This window comes from Salarias fasciatus, chromosome 18 (assembly GCF_902148845.1).
Source record: "Salarias fasciatus chromosome 18, fSalaFa1.1, whole genome shotgun sequence".
NCBI classification, from domain to species: domain Eukaryota; kingdom Metazoa; phylum Chordata; class Actinopteri; order Blenniiformes; family Blenniidae; genus Salarias; species Salarias fasciatus.
Window position 1 is genome coordinate 27027295 of NC_043762.1, and position 7693 is coordinate 27034987.

The window sequence follows — 7693 nt, forward strand, 5'->3', positions numbered from 1 at the left end:
CGCTATTGCTCATCAGGTGTGGCCAGTGATCAAAACCGGATTGATTTACAGCTCAGAGACATTCAGCAACGTTTAATGCAATGAGTTTTCTTTCCTACCAGGTGAAGTTCAGTCAAAGCTAGCAGTGCCGTGTGTGTGTGTGTGTGTGTGTGTGTGTGTGTGTGAGAACCAGATGGTGTGAGTGTTTTGGCTTGAATTTGCACATCGCCGTTGGTGAACCCACTCAGACGCAGGTGTAATCAGCGGCCGGGAAGAGGAGCAGCGCCGTATCTACAGCCAGATAACGGAGAACAACTGGGGTAAATTATCTACGATGGGTTTTACAGCTCGGGCTGTCTTCACGGCGAGAGCTCTCCTGAAAGGTCAACCACACGATCGCCCACTCGGCAATCAGCCGATTGACCCAAGGACGCCTCAGCCGGTTACATAACGGCATGTTCACGTGAAGACAGAAGACTTTGGTTGAGTTTTGTCTGTTTACACGATAACGGTGAAAATGCAACCTTTTTAAAAACTCTCAGCGTTTCTGCCATTTCTGTGTAAATGGACATTGTTTTCAAAATGTTGCTGTGTAAACATGACCGTATCCCAACATGAAAAAAAAAAAAAAGATTAAAGGTGCTGTAGGCAGGATTTTGCTAGTCAATGCTAATTTTTCTGTGTTTTCTTTGGATTAAATGTTAGAGTATCCATTGATAATCCTTTAGGAGTGTAGCATAACTGCACTACCGCGAGGGCGCAGCGTTTCCATCTGTCTCTGTTCTGAGCTGAAAAGGAATCTCGACAGCTCCAGGTATCTTCGACCAATCAGAAGAGCCCCTGAGGCTCTAACCGTGATTGGTCGAGGGGCGTTCGTCGCACGTTCTTGTGGGAGGGGCTTAACTTGCGTAAGGGCCTGATGTCAGAGAAAACAGGACAGGATTGCCTGTGCTGGGTTTCAAATCGCCATCTTAGATGGGTCAAATCGCCATCTTGCTTAGGTAAACCTAAGCAAGATGGCGGAGATGCGGAATCCTGCCTACAGCACCTTTAATTATCCATTTTATTTGAAAATATTTTACTTATACAACACATGATTTCTGAGATAAATCTTTAAATTGTGGCCACAAATTACCATTTCATGGCTACAAGTGACTGTTTTCTGGCTTCAAATTACTTTCATGGTTTCAAACGACTATTTCATGGCCTCAAATTGCTATTCCAAGGATTTCATTGACTGTTTAAAGCCATTAAATAGTCATTTGAAGCCATTAAATAGTAATTTTAAGCCATAAAATTACTATTTTGTGGCCTCAAATGAGTATTTTAAGGTCACATTATAGAATTTTGTGGCCTCAAATTAATATTTTGTTTCCTCAAATTACTATTTCATGATCACTGTTTTGTGGTTGTGAAGTAGTCAGTTATGGCCACTGTATAAAGTTTTATTACACATATCATGTCTGGTTCTTCGTACAATATAGATAACCAATGCAAATATCCTTGAAAATTTCAGGAATTAAGCAAAAAGAATCAATCATATCATTTTAATTTCACTGTTTTGAGTTGATTCCATTAAACCTTTCATAAATTATTGGGTGATCTCAGCCAAATGTCTTCCTCACTGCGTGTGCTTGCCTCCGTTCATCATCCCTCGCGGTTCCTTGATGTTTGATACGGTTTAAGGTGAACAGTGAGGCCCGGGAGCGACGATTACCCCCCCTCATCCGGGATATCAGAGGAAATTTATAGAACCGTAAGTGAATTTGGCTCATCAGAACGAGGCCGGCCGTCAAGCTCCGACATCCCATTACCATTCCGCCCTTATTTATCAGCCGCTGCTCGCCCGGATGAAAGACAGTCGTCAGTATCAGTGTCAAACAGAGGTTGAACGGTCCGGCACGTCCAGACCGCTGAGGGATGGCGTGTCTTTCGGGTGCCGGGCCTAATTGGACGTCGGGCTGCCTAAATGTGTTTTGCTGTTGTGCTCATATCCGACTCTGCGGGGACGCCGGTGATAGAAATCATTCGTCACGCCGGTGTTTATTTCATTATCGCGGCCTAATGGCTCAGCAAATCGTCTTCGGTGGTTCTGCTGGAGGAAGACGTTATTGTGCCGGGAAAAATTATGATGGTTCTCCTCCAGGAGGAAACACGTAACGCGGAGCTCTAACGTTTCACGGGAGGATGTTCTCTGGGACGCCGTGACTGTTTTAATACAGCGTGAAACATTAAAGTTCATCTACTGAATGTGTCTTCTGCCCTCACATGCAACAACTGCTATCAGTTTGGGTTTTTTTTCTTCAGGGTATTAAAAAAAACTCATTTGGTTTGATATTTGTTTAATAGCTTCAAGCCTTCCTGAGGCAATCAGGAGGAAGAAGACATCTATTCTGATAACGCAAAACCATCAAGTCCTCCTTTCAGACCCCAGTGATCCATCGAACCTCATACAGCCCTGAAGTCTCATGCTTTTACCCGTGAACGCCAAGGATCAGGTTCACTAACACCAGAAAATCTGAATACAGCTCTCTGACAGCAATGTCAAACATGTTTCAGCCCATATTCATCTTCAGTGAGCCAAACTGGTAAAATTAATTAATTTTACCATTAACAACCTTCAAATTTCACCTTTAAATCTTTAATTTGTTGTCAGACACAGCATTCAAGATTAAAATGTCGATATTTTCTCCAAACCAAACAATTACAGTAGAAAATGACAGCAATCTTAACATAAAGTGAATTTTAATGAAACTTTCTGGTACGAAATGCAGTGAAGTTCTGTTGCATTGCATTGACTTTACCACCTCACTCTGCATCACGGCTTTGAGGGTTGATTTTATAGCGACGAGGAACTGATCTTTCATGGCAGCATTAACTGTGTTGCACTGAGCAGAGTTTCAGAAAAGTCGTGTTTTCTGCTGTTTACACTGAGACAGAGTCAGAGTGTTTTCAGAAAGTTGTGTTTTGTTGTTGGGAGTCAGTTCAAGATGTTAGATGCCATCTAATCTGAACAGTTCTTTTTTTTTTCCTCCTAAACTTCTAAAAATAATTCAAGTCACTGTGTTCCTTAAAGCTGTATTTTAGACTGAGGTATGTTTTAAGTTAAAATACCAGTTTTAAGTTTCTTGACATGTGACGCCACAGTAGTGAGTTGTATAAGAGAGAAAGCCAAGAAGGAAGGGAAAAAGAAATCACCTTGACTGTATCACAAGCCAACTTCTTGATTAGAATGCATTTCGCAGCCAGCGAGAGAAGAAAGCGCCCGTTGTGCCGTTTTGTCTCTCTTTTCATTGCCGCTCGGAGTTTGTGTACTTTCAGACACACTAAACAGAACGGCGTGATCATGACAGACGGCGGCGATGAGAGGCGACAGCTCTCTGAACACCAACCCAAATGAGCAGCGCTCACTTTTTCCGTCTTTTATGTTCGATCTGATGCTATTTTTACGCTTGCGGTAAAGTTATAAACGATTTGATCAATGCAGCCCCGGTTATTTTAAGAACAATACTAAAAGAGAGAGTCATAAGACGTAACGTCTGTTTACGTCTGCGTGACTCCTGTTTACATATGGAGGCTTATTAAGCGAGGCGGCGAGGCGGAGCGGCGCTGCGAGGGGAGACGAAGGCCTGACAGAGCCCAGATGGACCCGCAATATCTCCCTGTTTTTGAAAATAGGCGCAGGAATGTAACAGCCCCTCCAGCAGCCCCCCCTCCTCCCGCCGCCACCGCCGCCGCTGCTATCGCTATCTCCTTCCCGGTGCACGAGGTGGAGATGAACCCGAGCGGGATGAAAGAACACGTGGGATCCTGTAGGGTCCGCCGTCACCCGGAGGCCCCCGTCCAGCTCCTAGCCCTCTGAAGTATCTCGTTTTCCAGTAACTGAAAGCTTCTCCACTACTTTTTACCAGCAGAAAGCAGCATTAACCCCTCTGTCAGTGACTACTAAACTGTGTTACAGCAGCAGGCAGGCAGACTCAACATGACTACAGTTTTCTGAAGAGAAAGCTTTGATCTGCTGCTCTTGGCAGAGTTGACAACTCTCACAGCTCTGGCGTCAAACACTCCTTTATAATCAATCAGCGAAATGATTAAAGTAATTGATGTCATTAAAGGCTTTGGTTGTCTTCTCACTCCAGTCTAATCATCCATAGAAAAAAAAAATCACATCGCACCTTTTAACATTTGCAGTTTTGCCTCATTTAACTTCTGTTACAAATGAAAATGTGTGTGAAAAGCAGATTTACTGACATAAAGACAACCGGAAAAATTTAGATTCATGCTATGTTTTGTCTTGTCTTGCTGTCAGACTGAGCAGCTGTCTCTATGAGGCGCTGTGGGAGCGTATAGTGGTTAGCACGGTTAGCTCACCTCAGTGAGAAAATCTTGGTTTGAGGCCTTTCTGTGTTCGGTTTGCATGTTCTCCCTGAGTGCATGGGCACTTTCTCTGTTCTACTCTGGAGCCTCTGTTTTATGCTTCCTCTTTTCACTCCAAAATTAAACAAACTCAATCAACTGGAACTCAGAATATCTCCAGAGTCGTGTTTCATATCTAATAAATTCTTCTTCAAACTTGAATTCTTAGCATAAGGAATTACAAAACTGTGTTTAATTTTACTTTTTGAAGTTTGGAATGATTTAATCCGCATGGAGGATGATTGGGCAGAAATATCCAAATGTTGATTCTCAGTCAAGAAAACCAAAACGTAGGAATCTGTGCTCTGCCGCGTGCGACCAGACCTGGATGAAAACATGGCCGTCGTGTCAACAGCATCCTGAACCCTGCTCTCGGTGTGGCGGCTGGAGAAGCCCGGGGCGTCGGGAACATGCTGTCAGCCACCAATTAATGAGGTTTAATTAGAGAAGCCAGCGAGATTACCTCACATCGCGCCATCTGCCCCGCCTCGGGGCAACTTTCCCTCTCATAAACTTCAGAAACACAAAAGTGAAGGCAAATGTCTGAATGTGGTAACGTCTTGTTGTGTATTTGAGGCATGAGTCCAACCCCCCTCCTCCTGGTCTGCGGATCTGGATCTGGGCCACGGTGACGAGTCGGAGCACGCCGTCTCTATGGCGTCCCGATGAGTTACACAGTAAACACCTCCGAGTCAATGAATGAATGAACGAAGCCGGTGGGAATCATCCTCACAGCCAGTCATATCCTGTTTCCCCGCTCCGCACGCCGCGTTCACCCTGCAGAGGAACGTCAATGATCTGCCGAAGCTCCGCTCTGTCTCACGCTCCACTGATCCTCTGTTCTGTCTCGTTCCGCGTGAGCAGCAGGCCGTCCGCATCCTGACTGCGTGGACACATACACAGGAGATGGAAACCAGCGTGGATATCTGAGACTCCACAGTGTAGCTTGCATGTTCTCCCTGTGTACAGATTCCCATTGTGATTGAATGTACAGGCCCTGCAGAGGGATGAACCAGGAACAAAATGATGGATAAAGTGAAATTGTTGGAGACGAGTGGCAGCTGGTTCCAGCTGAGGGTTTTGGTTCTGGAGCCAGTTAATCTCTTGTTTCCCTTCCAGCTAGTGACTGGAACATGCTGTCTAACGACAGGAAACACTGACTCACCCCGGAGGTGTATGAGGGGATTCATACTGAAAAAAGTAAAAGCTCACCCCCTCTGGTCGATATCAGCATGGAAGTGCTTTTTTTTTTTTTTTTTTTTAAATTCTTATAACACTTTAAAGATAGTTTTACCTTCATGGTCAATTTACAAGTGTGGAATCCAACCAGGCAAAAGGTAAAACACAACTATTCAATATAACAATACAAACTTTCAGCTTATTCTGTTTTAAAATCTCCAAACTTAACCATTGTCAAATTAAAAACACTTTTTTTTGCCAAGCGACCATTGATTTTTCATCTATTTAGATTTCTTTTGACTCAAAGTTGTGAAATTTGATGTAATGTTAGTATTTTTTTAATTTCCAGTAGTTTTAGATATACAACATATTTTGTTTTGTTTTTAATTCTGACTCAAAAAAAGTTGAAATATCCTTGAACAAGAAATATTCCATTTCTGAATATCTCAATGAGTGCTTTACAAAGAATTAAAGCTTTTTTTAATTGGTATTATTATAACACTGAGTTCATGCATGTTTTAATGATCAAATTCAAAGCTTTTCTATTTACTTGAAAAAAATTAAATCTATCAATAAAATCAATGTTTGACTCAACTGGTTGCATGCACAACATGTATTGATATTTTCATTCAAGCATAGAAAAAAAAAGAAACAATAAACAAAACATTTTATTAAAGATGTTTGTGTTGCAGAAGTGAGTTAGTTCACATGTAACACAATGGAGGGATAAAACAGGTGTTTGGTAAATTGAGCTAAAAAAGAAAAAAGAATTGGGTTAACAGTGTAGATGCTTACTGACTGGGACAGTTCAAAAGTTCAAAGTGTCAAAGTGTTAAATATTGACCTGAAGCGTCAGTTTTCTCATATTGACCTGGGAAATATGACACTTATTCAAAGGTTTTTATTACCTTTCGAACAGTAATCGCTCGTCTTTGTGTGTATAAAGAGCCCTGAGTGCTTTCTTCTCTGCCATTACCGTTCAGAGCCTCCTGAGTCCCTCAGCCCGGAGCAGCAGGGTGGATTCAGGATCCGCTCTGTCCTCGCTTCACTGAGCCGCAGGAGCCGGTCCTCGGTGAAACACTGCCCCCGTGTGGCCGCGGGCGGAACGGCCCGCCTCAGCCGCAGGCGCGCGCTCCATCACTGCTCCAGCCTCCTATAAATGTCTCAGGAAGCTGTTCCGTCCTCTGGGTCTGCTGGCCACACAGTCTAGAGGTGAAATACGGCGAGAAAAGCCAGAATCTGGCAAAGTGATCAAGTCTTTGATTCCAAAAAATGATGCATGTTCTGTAATGAAGACATAAATCCCAATACCTAATCCAGTACAATCAAGAAAAAAGGAATAACTTGCAGAGATTTGAGAAAATCCAGGGTCTCTCTCTCTCTAATTTCGCTTTAACAGAACTGTAACCGTTTCTTTTTAGTATGCTAAAACGACACATTTCAATTTGTTCTATCATACCTGCTCTAGATTCATGTAATCTGAGTCCAGGAGACTGATTGAAACAGTCTTCCTGACTGGGGGATGATCAGGAGGCTGCGAGAGCAGGATGAGTCATCCAAGACGAGAACAAAGGAGGAATTTACTCCACAATGAAACTTATGACAATGGTTTGGCACAGATGAGCAAAGGAAGAAAAAAAAAAGTAACTGTAACCTCATGAGAAAAGAGAGAAAGATTTAATATAAACAGAACTCGATTGTTGTTTGACAGTGCTTCAAGTGGTTTGGTCTGTTAAAACTCCAGATCTGGGTTTGGTTCTCAGGCTTGTCTCTTTTTTCAACAGAATCAGGAATTTTTATGTAGAAAGTTTAATGTGACTGTTTTATTATGTATTTTTAAGCGATTCCTTAAATGTTATTTCCTTTTGAAACAACTGATTTATATGTTTGACCTTTTTCAATGAGAATTATATGATTTTAAGACCACAAAGCAGAAGCGCTCTTAAAGTAATCTGTATTCAAGATATTCTGTTGTTTTAATGAACAGCTTTTGTGTATAAATCTTATACCAATGAATACAATGAGTATTTCCCCTTTCAATGAATTCAGATTCTAAGGAACATGAGAAAATTTGCCAACTGCTGAAGTCAATCAGTTTTCAGTATTTCATTTAATATTT